This window comes from Ochlerotatus camptorhynchus, unplaced genomic scaffold (assembly GCF_037179485.1).
Source record: "Ochlerotatus camptorhynchus isolate MF236.1 unplaced genomic scaffold, CSIRO-AGI_Acam_v1.1 ptg000265l, whole genome shotgun sequence".
Taxonomy (NCBI): domain Eukaryota; kingdom Metazoa; phylum Arthropoda; class Insecta; order Diptera; family Culicidae; genus Ochlerotatus; species Ochlerotatus camptorhynchus.
This window is the reverse complement of record NW_027040755.1, coordinates 1,643,706-1,658,816: the sequence shown is the minus strand read 5'-3', so window position 1 is coordinate 1,658,816 and position 15,111 is coordinate 1,643,706. Positions and strand designations below refer to the sequence as shown.

Below are 15,111 nucleotides of genomic sequence, written 5' to 3'. Positions count from 1 at the left end.
CCACGCAGTAAAACTTCGTCAGCATCGTCGTGTACAGCCTCCGGGATCGCGCTTTGGCCGTCGTAGTTTGTTTATCATCGCGATTTGGAGTCACTACCTTCTTGTAAGTCGATAGTCCGGCTCGTTTTTTGGCTCGATGCACGGTTGTAGACGATACACCCAGCTTATTTGCGGCATCTCGGAGAGAGAGGTTAGGGTTTCGCTTGAAACTACCGGAAACTCTCTTTGTCGTCTCAGCGGCTTCCGGTTTTCGATTTCCCCCCGATCCAGACTTCCTGGCTGTCGACAAACGTTCCCCAAACACTTTAATTACATTTGTAACGGTTGATTTGGCAACTTTTAGCGATTTTGCCAACTTTGCGTGTGAGTAGCTCGGATTTTCGCGATGCGCGAGCAAAATTTTGATACGCTGCTCTTCTTGCTTGGACGGCATTTTGACAACTGAAGAGTGAATTCCAAAATCAAAATAGGAGCAACATTCTACACACACACACCTTCAAAATGAGGGGTGTTCAGGTTTTTTAAATGCAAAATTGAAAGAAATACGTCAAGTTGATATTGACCAAATTTTGACCGTATCACCCTTTATGTATATTAAGCATGTATTTTTAAACTGTTTCCTAGGCCACTAAATAGTTTCAACTCAATGGCGAAACGTGATTTTTGGTGAAATTAGCGAAAATTGTTACTAATTTTCTCAAACACGTGTAAATAAGTATAGATACTTGGAAATGATTTCTGAATTGCCGATTCGTAAATTGATGAGTGTCAAGTAATCGTATATGCCGGTAAAAAACCCGGGAATTTTAAAATGGCAAACGGGTGGTCACTCTGAATTTGATCCCATACAAAAATTCAGGCGGTTCTTGAAAAAAAAACCATCATCTTATGGATTTCATCTCTAAGAATCGAATTGAAATTATGTTCTTCAGCAATCAAATAAGATGAAAGCATTCCAATGTTTTTATTTTCATATTTCTGAAACACTCGAGGTCCGTAAAATTCACACATGAGACTTGATTGCTCACTTTCAATTAGCAGATTTCTTTTCCGTCCTCGTACATTTTCAGCTCTCAACTTTAAACCAATATGTATTTCCAATCCGAATTCTTACATTTCTAATTTTCTTCCTGGCTCAGTCATATTGAGTACCAATATATCCGTTTCAAGTTTCCGTTCAAGTCTCAAGCTTCCCTCCATTACGGTCCAACAAATCCATCTGTTTCGAGTATTCTTCAATTCTTTCGAGATTCAAGCTATCTTCAGATCGTTGCCACTTATAGTAATGGATAACTTATAAAAGTAATATCTGATTCGGTTGATGGTATAACACTGATAATGATCGTTTATTGATGACATATGTAAAGTTATTATTACAGGAATTAATTTTTACTACCACCTAGAAAATCGGTCAATCTACAACAGTAGGGTTTTCACTTTTAAGTGAAAATTCACCAAACGGAACACAGCCTGTAAACGGTTTAGTAGGCGGTGTTCATTGCCAAAAAAAAGCAATCAAGCCTACTTTGTTTAATAACCGCCGCACAAACACCAAACTGCTTCTAGTTCTTGCGGCGTTAATTCCCTCCTACCAGAAGTGGTCCACTCAAATCGTTAATGGAAAATTCTTCCAAGTCCCCTTAATTACTACCCATCCATTCGAATTCGTCTGCCATCATTCATACACTCATCGTCAACTTACTCACAATCAATCATCTGTGACTTGTCCGAGCTCTGCTAAGGCGACGCCGGTCCCTCCTGGAATCGAAAGCAAAATAGCCACCTTCGAAGGATGAAAAAAATAAGTGTACCGTTTTCTGTGTCCCACGTGAATATTTAATGTGTCCACGTGTGTGTGTGTTTGTGTTGTCTGCTCATGCAAAATTCAGGTATACGTCCCATTAAGCCTCCTTCATCGCCTTGGATTCTAATCAAGTTTACGTCTATTTTTTCTCACGTCGTTCCAATCGCCACATTTCGCAGAATACCTGTACTTCAACCGCTTGGTGCTGAATGGAGGCTCCCCACTGGAGGTGGCACCGTCCCGTGCAAACACTTTCGGCCGCAATCAACGCTCGCTAGACTCGATTGGTGGAGGCAACCTCTTGAAACGGTCCCTGGACTCTATTGGTGGTGGAAATTTGCTGAAGAAATAATTTCCACATGAAGAAGCACATTAGTTTTAAATTTTGTCACCCCAATGCTGACAACGAATGAGTATTTTTTTCCAGCTAATTTTTCATTTTCCTTTTCATACAATTTAGAATAAAGGTTGTGAGAAATGGGACAGGTATGGAAGATCCTAAAAACAGGAACGCAGTAGGCGCAGTATGTCTGAAAAATTGTGTACCTCTCTACCTCTCACATGTACGTTTCCCATGGCTTGCTTGCTACCTTCTGTTTATGCACTTTCCTTCTCCAATGCAGCTGGTTGAATAAGAATAACAATGAAAGCAATTGGAGAAACGGTGGTCAGCTGAATTGGTTGTGGATTTAACTGGGCCATTAGTCTGAGGTTGCTTCTAGGTTGCTGAGTGCGTCACCGTGCGTTTCCATCAGTTTGAAGTTGAGTAGCTCGGCCGCATAGTCCTTTACTCGAGTGCAACCAAAGATCTCTGGCTGGATTTGAACTTGCTGTGCCTCACAGTATGTCATCAGTAGTATGTTGATGTGAGTCTTTGCCAGCAATTTGTTGATCTGTGTTGAATATTTAAAAAATGCATTTCATAAAAACTAAACCATTATAAACATGAATAAATATTTAGCCAGAAAGATTATTAATGTATTCTTGATTTTTTTTCAATCTGTTAAAACCTCAAAACCGTTCGTTCAAAATTAACAGGATCTATCTACATTCTTCTCTATCTTACATGTTTCTATAAAAAGGGCCAACAAGTGTTGAAAAATTAAAGCACTGTCACAGGATACAGCTTAACATAGCGCATATAATTGATGAGAGAATTAGCAATCATTGAATTCTTTGGAAACCTATTCCAAGAAAAACAAAAATTATCAACACTGTCAGGAATTCGAAGAGAAAATTGTTATTTCCGAAGGTTAAGAAGTAGGTGGCGAACTCTTATTTTAGACCCTTCTTGCTCTTTCAGATCAGCAAATTTCCTTCGCTAATAAATAATTCTCCGAGATTCGGCCCAATGACCTTTGTCCTTATGGCCGTCGGCCTAATGGTCCAACATCGTTGTCAAGGCTGATTGCTTTGAATTCGCTTCTCTCTTATCCTAGACCCTCACTAGATGTGACTCTAGGTCTCACTTTTCCTGCAAAGGTGTAGGGCCGAATGGGTTATTACTCTGGGGCCTTTAAATTTGTTTCAATATATCTGAGAAAAGGTATATTGAAGACATTTCAAAATATGAAATATGATCTTTGAAAACATATCAAAATCGCACTGTTAGAAAAAAAAAAATTAAATTTTGTGGATTAGATTTTTTTTCAGAATAATCTTGAAAAAAATCCAGATTTGGATTTGGATCTTGAATGAGTACTACTTCCGATTTTGAAAACTTTTCCAAGATTTAGGGACTTTTATCGTTCCCGTTTTTACTACGGTGTAGTGTAAGCAGCAATAAGCGCGAGTCATTGACAGCTCATCATCATTTGTTTGTAAACAAAGCTGCAACCGATAGCTACACCCTGATCTTTTCGGTGTTCGGCGGTGTAGTTAAATACACCGCAAAAACGAAAACGGCATTAGCTAAATTTGAATATTTTTACGTTAACAATGATTCCTGACGATTCATGACGACGTTTCGCAGTAGAACTGACAGCTAAACAGCTGTGAGTGTATCAGTGATCAGGTGTTACCGATGCAAGATGTCACCATAAGCAAAGCTTACTGCGAACCGTTAATACTTTCCGCTAAACAAATAAATCAGCTGACCGCATCTGTTTCATGGATGGTCTTGTAAAACGAATAACTATTGAAATTTCGACCTAATGGCATTCGACTTAAAGACCCATCATCCATTCAGCCTAATCATGAAGCTCTACTACGGAAATCGAGTGATTAATTAACCCATATTCCGAAACTCTACCGTTTCGGAACAGGCTTAAGCCCCAAACGCAATGTGGACGGAAGCGGAACGGAAACGGAAAGTTTGACAGTTGTCACAAATGACATCAAGATGCCTAACCGAAGTCGATTTGATTCTAACTAGTTTTCAATCCGACAAGTAGGCTTACTCAGATCCGCTTCCGCTGTCATTGCGTTTGGGCCTTTAATGCAGGATGATTTCCTATCATCAACCAAGGAAAAGATCTTAAGGAATAAGAGATTCATCTTGATAATGAAATCTCTCCCATTTCAGTAGAAATTATCCCTTTTAATTGGTGCACGTTGGCGTCTCGTGTACTTTGGGTTTTCGTTTCTTCAGATTGACATAACTGATAAATACCGGGAATTCAATGGCACCACCGGAAAAATTTTGCGCACAAAATCGACCGCTTATGTGACATGAAATGCTAGCAACACTTTCGTCTAGTTGTTTCTATAATTCTTTCATTTTCCAATGAAACAAATGACATTTTTTTAATGGTTTCCCAAAAAATCAATTTCAGCTGATTGAAAGCTGAATAAGCACTTTTTTAGCTGAAGAAGCATAATGTTGTCTGAATAACTCTCTTACTTTGGTACATAATGAATTAAATAAAATAAATTTATTTGTTCACGATCTCACGATGACATATTTCATCAGTAGTATTAGTCTCAAATGCAGGAAAAATTCAATTAAAAAAAATTGTTATTCTTCAGTAACTAGCCATGAAGTAGTTAATAAATTCAGTAATTTATTTATAACATTTCGGGTTGTTAGATTTTTTTTCCAAATTTCTCCGATTTCTGCTAACTTCTCCCAGGAGTTGTTTCTTACTAACCCTCCGGAGGTATCTTCCGATTTCCCTTGAAAAATTTTTCAGACATCCCCGCAGAAGTTTCATCCGACTTTCCTAGAAGTTTTTCCCCTGAATTTGTCTTCCGCCTACTCCTGATTTTTCAGATTTTTCCAGAATCTTTGTACGGATACTAGATCCGGTTTAATGATGACTTCGAGGTTCTTCTGACTTCCATCGAAAGATTCCTGAAGTTGCATCCTGATATATTCCGACTTCTTCCAATATCATCTGGCAGTTTTTTTTTCAGACTTGATACTGGAATATTCTTATAATTTCTCTGACTAGCTCTTCCTACTCACCCCTGAAGTCCTGTTGATCAGCTTCCTCTGGAAGTTTCTCTAAGCTTTATCTGAAAATGTCTTCTGACTTGCCCTGAAAGCACTTTCAAGCTGCCCCGGAACTTCTTTTCGACTTTTCCTGGATGTTTATCTACCGATAGATTCAGTCAGCTACCGCTGAAAGTTTCCTCTGACCTTCTCGAAATTTTTTTCGACCGCGCTGATTTTTTTCACGCATCTCAAAAAAGCTTCCGCTTCACTTTATTGATAGTTCTTAGCTCAGAGTGATTTTCCCACAAATGGTTTCCTGGTCGATGTGGTCTATATTTTTGGGAATAAAGGGTGATACGGTCAAAATTTGGTCAAGGGAAAACGCGTGTAAATCGGTGAAATCGTTTATTTAAAAAATCAAATTAAATTTCTTTTTCAAGTTCAATTAGTATAAAATTCAGTGCCATCAGATTTTGTACAGCCACCTTGTCCACCTTCTTCGCCGCAGAAAGCCAGTTTGCCTTGAACTGCTGCTCGCCCTTAGCAGTTTTTTTGGTCTTCTTTAGGTTCCGCTTGACAATAGCCCAGTATTTCTCAATTGGGCGGAGCTCTGGCGTGTTGGGAGAGTTCTTGTCCTTGGGAACCACCTGCACGTTGTTGGCGGCGTACCACTCCATGGCCTTTTTACCGTAATGGCAAGATGCCAAATCCGGCCAAAACAGTACGGAACAACCGTGTTTCTTCAGGAAAGGCAGCAGACGTTTATTCAAACACTCTTTCACGTAAATTTCTTGGTTGACAGCCCTGGAAGCTATGAAAATGCTGCTTTTCAAGCCACAGGTACAGATGGCTTGCCAAACCAGATATTTCTTTGCGAACTTTGACAGTTTCATGTGCTTGAAAACATCTGCTACCTTTCCCCTTCCTTTTGCCGTATAAAACTCCTGTCCCGGAAGCTGCTTGTAGTCGGCTTTGACGTAGGTTTCGTCGTCCATTACCACGCAGTAAAACTTCGTCAGCATCGTCGTGTACAGCCTCCGGGATCGCGCTTTGGCCGTCGTAGTTTGTTTATCATCGCGATTTGGAGTCACTACCTTCTTGTAAGTCGATAGTCCGGCTCGTTTTTTGGCTCGATGCACGGTTGTAGACGATACACCCAGCTTATTTGCGGCATCTCGGAGAGAGAGGTTAGGGTTTCGCTTGAAACTACCGGAAACTCTCTTTGTCGTCTCAGCGGCTTCCGGTTTTCGATTTCCCCCCGATCCAGACTTCCTGGCTGTCGACAAACGTTCCCCAAACACTTTAATTACATTTGTAACGGTTGATTTGGCAACTTTTAGCGATTTTGCCAACTTTGCGTGTGAGTAGCTCGGATTTTCGCGATGCGCGAGCAAAATTTTGATACGCTGCTCTTCTTGCTTGGACGGCATTTTGACAACTGAAGAGTGAATTCCAAAATCAAAATAGGAGCAACATTCTACACACACACACCTTCAAAATGAGGGGTGTTCAGGTTTTTTAAATGCAAAATTGAAAGAAATACGTCAAGTTGATATTGACCAAATTTTGACCGTATCACCCTTTATGTATATTAAGCATGTATTTTTAAACTGTTTCCTAGGCCACTAAATAGTTTCAACTCAATGGCGAAACGTGATTTTTGGTGAAATTAGCGAAAATTGTTACTAATTTTCTCAAACACGTGTAAATAAGTATAGATACTTGGAAATGATTTCTGAATTGCCGATTCGTAAATTGATGAGTGTCAAGTAATCGTATATGCCGGTAAAAAACCCGGGAATTTTAAAATGGCAAACGGGTGGTCACTCTGAATTTGATCCCATACAAAAATTCAGGCGGTTCTTGAAAAAAAAACCATCATCTTATGGATTTCATCTCTAAGAATCGAATTGAAATTATGTTCTTCAGCAATCAAATAAGATGAAAGCATTCCAATGTTTTTATTTTCATATTTCTGAAACACTCGAGGTCCGTAAAATTCACACATGAGACTTGATTGCTCACTTTCAATTAGCAGATTTCTTTTCCGTCCTCGTACATTTTCAGCTCTCAACTTTAAACCAATATGTATTTCCAATCCGAATTCTTACATTTCTAATTTTCTTCCTGGCTCAGTCATATTGAGTACCAATATATCCGTTTCAAGTTTCCGTTCAAGTCTCAAGCTTCCCTCCATTACGGTCCAACAAATCCATCTGTTTCGAGTATTCTTCAATTCTTTCGAGATTCAAGCTATCTTCAGATCGTTGCCACTTATAGTAATGGATAACTTATAAAAGTAATATCTGATTCGGTTGATGGTATAACACTGATAATGATCGTTTATTGATGACATATGTAAAGTTATTTTTTTTTTTTTTTTTTTTTTTTTTTTTATAATTCGTTTATTTTTCCAGGCTCATTTGCTGTAGCTTTGCGGAGCCGATATTCATTGTTTAAATAACAAAATTACTAAAAACTAACGTTAGTAAAGCGGAGGCCGATTACTCGCGGCTATCTCGAGGTTAGGGGTAACAAATTGTAACAACTGGATGGCAGGGTAGGGATTGTGAACACAAGGTTTGGAGAGCAATGTGCTCTTGATCTCGAACTAGGCGACACTCTGATGAAAAAGACAAACATGGGGGTACACCGATGGGCAACTAACAACTTGGGAGAACACAAGATGACACTAACTACTAAATCCTCAAATCTATCCGTTTTAAAAACACATAAATTAAATTCAAATAGTCGAGGTCTCGGCTCGCCAAGACATCTCTAACGGGTATCGCGGGTTGTTTTCCTCGGGCCCTGAGGGATATGGATAACTCAGATCTGGCAACACGGTGTAAGGTACATGACCAAACAACGTGCTCGATATCGTGATAACCACTGCCACACGCACATAAATTGCTGCCTGAGAGCCCAATTCGATAGAAATGCGAGTCTAACGAGCAGTGATTGGACATAAGCCTTGATATAACGCGTATAAAGTCGCGGCTCATGTCCAACCCTTTGAACCATGGTTTGTTCGACACCTGTGGGAGAATAGAATGTAACCATCTTCCCAATTCACCACCATTCCATTTTTGTTGCCAACTGATGAGGACTTGCTGGCGAGCAATGGAGAAAAATTCGTTGAAGGCGATTTGTCGCTCAAAAATATCGCCTTCCATAGCGCCCACCTTAGCCAATGAGTCCGCTTTCTCATTACCCGGAATTGAGCAATGAGATGGGACCCAAGCTAAGGTGATAGTATAGGAGCAGTTAGATAAAGCACTCAGTTTAGATCGTATTTCAGGCAGGAAATACGAGGAGTGCTTCATCGGCCTCATTGAACGAATAGCCTCCAATGAGCTAAGACTATCCGTAAAAATAAAATAATGGTCAGACGGTAGTGAGGCGATTCGCTCTACTGCGTAAAATATAGCTGCGAGTTCCGCAACGTATACTGAGCATGGTTTCTGCAGTTTATAAGAGGCGCTATGAAATTGATTAAATACACCAAATCCAGTGGAAGCATTTATGGTTGACCCATCTGTGAAAAATCTTTTATCGTTACTTACATGGTGGTACTTGATTGCGAAAATTGAGGGAACAACCATCGACCGATGGTGATCTGGTATTCCATGGATTTCTTGCATCATGGTCAGATCAAAATTTACAGAGGAACTATAGAAGACTTGAAAGCAATCACGATTGGAGATTAATGAAGAAGGACCAACCTCCAGCGTCATGTACTCATAGTACAAACTCATGAATCTTGTTTGAGGATTTCTGTCGAGTAGCTTCTCAAAATTTTCTATTACCAATGGGTTCATTACTTCACAACGGATAAGAAACCGGAAGGACAGTTCCGCGAAACGATCTGTCAGTGGGAGAACACCCGCGAGTACTTCGAGGCTCATCGTATGCGTCGAGTGCATACAGCCAAGCGCAATTCGGAGGCAACGGTATTGAACCCGTTGCAGCTTCAAGATATGTGTTTTTGCCGCGGATTGAAAGCAGAAGCTACCGTACTCTAGAACCGACAAGATGGTTGTTCGATACAACCTGATCAGATCTTCCGGGTGTGCTCCCCACCAAGTTCCAGTAATTGTACGAAGAAAATTAATTCTTTGCTGGCATTTTTGTTTCAGATACGCAATATGTTTTCCCCATGTGCATTTGGAATCGAACCAGACACCTAAATACTTAAAAGAAATACTTTGAGTGATTGTTTTACCCATTAGCTGAAGCTGTAACTGTGCAGGATGGTGCTTCCTAGAAAAAACAACCAACTCAGTTTTCTCCGGAGAGAATTCGATACCCAGCTTCAAAGCCCAAGTAGACAAGTTGTCTAAGGTATCTTGCAATGGTCCTTGCAGGTCCGGTGCACTTGGCCCTATAACAGACACAACGCCGTCATCTGCAAGCTGCCTTAGCGAGCAATTTTCATCAAGACAACCATCAATGTCTTTGACATAAAAATTATAAAGAAGGGGGCTTAAACATGAGCCCTGGGGGAGACCCATGTAACTAATTCGTAAAGTTGTCGAGTTTCCATGAGAAAAGCTCATATATTTCTCAGACAACAAGTGGCTCAAATAGTTGTTCATAATTGGTGAAAGCCCACTATCGTGGAGTTTATCCGAAAGGACATCGATACAAACAGAATCAAAAGCCCCCTTAATATCCAAGAAAACTGAACCCATTTGCTGTTTTTGCGCATAGGCCAGTTGAATTTCAGTTGAAAGCAACGCAAGACAGTCGCTCGTTCCTTTGCCTCTCCGAAATCCAAATTGCGTATCTGAAAGTAAACCATTCGACTCGACCCATTTGTCTAGACGAAAAAGAATCATTTTCTCCAACAATTTCCGTATACAGGACAGCATCGCGATGGGACGGTACGAGTTATAATCCGACGCGGGTTTACCGGGTTTTCGAATGGCGATAACTCTTACTTGCCTCCAATCATCCGGAACAATGTTGTGCTCCAGGAATTGATTGAATAAGTTCAACAAGCGTCTCTTCGCGACGTCTGGGAGATTTTTGAGCAAGTTAAACTTGATTCTATCCATTCCTGGAGCTGAGTTGTTACATGAGAGGAGAGCAAGTGAGAATTCCACCATCGAAAACGGAGAATCTATTTCGTTATTACCCGACGGACGATCACGAACGTTGGTTTGAACCGGCACCGAATCCGGGCAAACTTTCCGCGCGAAGCTGAATATCCAACTGTCTGAGTACTCCTTGTCTTCGTTGACCGGTGATGACGCGTTTCGCATTCTCCTGCCGACATTCCAGAGTGTTCTCATGGAAGTCTCTCGCGACAAACCATCGACGAACCGACGCCAGTAACCGCGTTTCTTGGCTTTAATCAAGCCCTTAAAAGTGTTCTCGAGGTCGGTGTACCGCTCGAAATCCTCGACCTTACCGTGTTTGCGGAAGCGTTTAAACGCGGCGGACTTCTCGCTGTTCGCGTTGGTGCAATCCTTATCCCACCACGGAGTGAGAGGTCGTCTGCGAATGGAAACACCCGAAACGCGTTTCGTCTGTGCTTGAAGAGCGCAGTCAACGATAAGTCGCGATAAAAAGGAGTACTCATCCAGCGGAGGGAGTATCTCAACCGATTCAATACCACCGAGAACCGTGGCCGCAAATTTTTTCCAGTCGATGTTTTTCGTGAGGTCGTACGCGATGTCAACCGAGCTAGTGGAAGATGAACCATTGGTAATAGAAATTTTGATTGGCAAATGATCACTACCGTAGGGATCTTGGATTACTTTCCACGAGCAATCCAACGCTAGTGAACTCGAACAAAGTGAGAGGTCTAATCTGCTTACTCTTGCTGGAGGTTTGGCTACTCGTGTTGCTTCCCCGGTGTTCAGAATTGTCATTTTGAAGATGTCGCACATGTCGTATATCAAGGTTGAGCGGTTGTCGTCGTACAGTTCCCCCCAGCCTGTACCGTGAGAGTTAAAATCTCCTAAGATCAACCGAGGCTCAGATAAAACTGAGCAGATATCTGAGAGACCTTGGCGAGAAATCGCAGTTCTCGGAGGAAAATATACTGAGGCAATACTGAGGCTTTTACCTCGAATATTTACCTGACACGCGACAACTTCAATGCCTGTCACGGAAGGCAGATCGATTCTATAAAAGGAATGGAGCTTATTAATCCCTAGAAGCACCCCTCCATACGAATCTGCTCGATCAAGGCGAATAATGTTAAAATCGTGGAAAGGGAGATCGGTGTCTGAAGAAAGCCATGTTTCACAAAGAGCAAATGCGTCACAAAGTGAGTTGTGAACTAAAAATTTGAATGCGTCAAGTTTCGGTATAAGACTTCTGCAGTTCCACTGAAGAAGAGAGATCATATCTTCGACCTCATTCGGAAAATTATCCATCAAAAGATATGATCGATGCAAGGAAGGACCACCTAGAAGCTAGTTGCTTCAAAAGAGTTTTCACAAATGGAAGCACTAAATTAATAATGTTCCTAGTTGAGTCAGAGACGTTGAATATATTGAAGATGCTCTCCACAATTCCAGAAAACGTGAACATGGTATCATGTTCTTGCTGATTATTCAGCTGATTTTCTGGCTGAAAAACTGGGATATCTGGGGTTTTAGATGATCCCGGAAGTGGCGGAAAGTCTTTGTTAAAATTACAAACTTGAAATCCCGGTGGTGGGGGTTTTGCTACATTTCCGCTACCTCTTAAATTTGTCAAGGTAGGTTGAGAGTCCGTACGAGAGGCCTTACGAGGTTTTTGGGTGACGTTTGTTTTGGACCGCTTCCTCGTGTTGCCGTTAAAGACAAAAGGACTACTCTCACCAACCTCTGAGTCAGAGCCCTGATCATCATCTGGCAGGAGGTGGAATGTGTTGTTGCTTTTTGGGGTGGTTTGGGAAGATGAAGCGGTCGTTTTCAAAATTTCTGCTAACGAGCGCTTAGAGCGAGCTTGCAAGGACCGCTTTAGTTTTTCTCCCTGCTGTTTGTACTTCGGGCAATCACTCAGAGCATGCGGAGCATCCTTACAGTAAACGCATATTGGTGTAGCATGACAAGGACCCTCCGTATGCTCCTCCCCACATTGATCGCACCGCGGTTTGTTGGAACAAAAGTCCGCGGTGTGACCTAGTTGTTTGCATTTCAAGCAATTCATTACCCTCGGTACAAACAAGCGTACAGGTAGTCGAACCTTCCCAATTGTGACGTAGTCAGGTAATGCCGATCCTGAAAAGGTCACACGAAACGAATCTGAGAGGGTATACTTTTTGTTTGTGCCTATGTGCGACACTGACTGCAGTTGAATGCAGTCCAGTATCTTGACTTTCGGAAGGGCACGGTTTTTGAAAATGCCGAAAGATTCAACTTGCAGGAAATCCTCACAAGTCAGACTCGAATCGGTGACCACTCCTTCAATTTCTACGTCACAACTGGGGACGTAGACTCGATATTCGATCGAAAAAAGCTCACAGGCAACAATTCGGTTTGCCTGTTTCAGGTTATCAACGGTAACGCGCAGTTTGTTTGGCGTCACCTTAAAGATATCGGTTACGGCCGAAAAATGTTTTGTCAGATCCTTCGAAATCCGAGAAATATTCAAAGGTTTTTGTTTGGGCCGGAAGAAAACAACCCACGGACCTTTCGAGTCATCAGGGTAAGCCTTGTGGCGGGGGGTCGCTGATATTTTCGGGGGAAGGAGTGGAGTAGGGGGCACATAAGGACAAGGCGGCGATGGTGGACAAGGCGGCGATGGAGGAGAAGGGGGCTGTGGTAGAGATTTCACTTTTGGATAGGCTCCAGTGTTCTTGCTGGTGGTTTGATCAAGATGCTCTTCGAGGATATCCATTTCCTCAGAGCTATCAAGCTTTTCAAATGAGGGAGACTTTATTGACTCATCATCAGAGATGTCAAGCGACAGACCCCCGCCTTTATTTGTATCATCCATTGCGGTGACTTAAGATACCACCGCAACGGAATTGGTTGCAATCTTAGTTATTAAATGTTTATATTTTCCACAAATTTCAAATATATGGATTGAAATTGGAAAGGAAACAACAAGAAAAGGAAGTCAACACTGTGAGTGAATTGCTCAGTGTTAAAAAAAAATAAAAATAAAATAAAATATGTGCAAAAAAAAACTAAATAAGATAATGAATAATAATAAAAATAATAATTTGTAAGAAAGGAAATTCAACGCTGCAGGGGGATTACTTAATATTAGCAAATCAAAAACCAAACAAAAAAAAAAATTATTTACAAAAAAAAAAAAAGAATTAGGCTGAGAAAAAAAAATTAACTTATCTCTATATGCCGGGATGGCGCGTTTACAAACTCCACTGTGCGATGAAGCAGAGATGATCGCTCTATTGTTGCAGCACGTGGCTTAGCACAAAGGGCACCGTCTGGTCTGTATAGACCGTATCTGCAGTTCTGCTGCTTCGTTGTACGGTGTATACGGGTGATGACCTTTTGATGCCGTATGATGCGATGTCTAGGTGGTGGTTGATAGTTTTACCGTTGGACAATCCAATCTTCAGACTCGGCTGAGATGGTTGCTTCCTCCGGGGAACGTTTATGTCCGCCTGTGGCACTGCACACCTGAAGGTGTAAAAAAAAACTCCGATCGGGGAGAGAAAAAAAATCCACTTTTTTCCGAAAAACACTTTTGCGGCGGCGGGAGAGTAGCGTAAGCAAACTTGCTCTGTCGAACGTTCGACGAGGAATGATGTAAAGTTATTATTACAGGAATTAATTTTTACTACCACCTAGAAAATCGGTCAATCTACAACAGTAGGGTTTTCACTTTTAAGTGAAAATTCACCAAACGGAACACAGCCTGTAAACGGTTTAGTAGGCGGTGTTCATTGCCAAAAAAAAGCAATCAAGCCTACTTTGTTTAATAACCGCCGCACAAACACCAAACTGCTTCTAGTTCTTGCGGCGTTAATTCCCTCCTACCAGAAGTGGTCCACTCAAATCGTTAATGGAAAATTCTTCCAAGTCCCCTTAATTACTACCCATCCATTCGAATTCGTCTGCCATCATTCATACACTCATCGTCAACTTACTCACAATCAATCATCTGTGACTTGTCCGAGCTCTGCTAAGGCGACGCCGGTCCCTCCTGGAATCGAAAGCAAAATAGCCACCTTCGAAGGATGAAAAAAATAAGTGTACCGTTTTCTGTGTCCCACGTGAATATTTAATGTGTCCACGTGTGTGTGTGTTTGTGTTGTCTGCTCATGCAAAATTCAGGTATACGTCCCATTAAGCCTCCTTCATCGCCTTGGATTCTAATCAAGTTTACGTCTATTTTTTCTCACGTCGTTCCAATCGCCACATTTCGCAGAATACCTGTACTTCAACCGCTTGGTGCTGAATGGAGGCTCCCCACTGGAGGTGGCACCGTCCCGTGCAAACACTTTCGGCCGCAATCAACGCTCGCTAGACTCGATTGGTGGAGGCAACCTCTTGAAACGGTCCCTGGACTCTATTGGTGGTGGAAATTTGCTGAAGAAATAATTTCCACATGAAGAAGCACATTAGTTTTAAATTTTGTCACCCCAATGCTGACAACGAATGAGTATTTTTTTCCAGCTAATTTTTCATTTTCCTTTTCATACAATTTAGAATAAAGGTTGTGAGAAATGGGACAGGTATGGAAGATCCTAAAAACAGGAACGCAGTAGGCGCAGTATGTCTGAAAAATTGTGTACCTCTCTACCGCCCTCCTTATCGCATTTTAATGATGATGAATGTCCCTGAATGGAAAAAAATAAAATAAACCCAATAATTTCGTCTAGAGAAACCCCAATGAAGGGGGAAATCGGAAACGCTACCGACGGATGACCTTTCTGAAATGGATGTGTCTTGATAAACTACGTTTTCTTCCCATAAGCTCTATTTATGAATAAAGATGAAGGTTTAATGAATCCATT

At 41.4% G+C, this 15,111-nt stretch overlaps 2 protein-coding genes across 2 annotated transcripts in view; both read left to right on the top strand.

Annotated features, from left to right (window-relative positions):
- Pfdn6 (prefoldin 6) overlaps positions 1-15,111 on the top strand; it is a 150,997-nt gene that overhangs the window by 52,828 nt on the left and 83,058 nt on the right. The gene's annotated exons all lie outside the window — the stretch shown is intronic.
- Positions 1-15,111, top strand: part of LOC135705318 (uncharacterized) — a 30,517-nt gene that overhangs the window by 14,360 nt on the left and 1,046 nt on the right. The window lies entirely within an intron of this gene.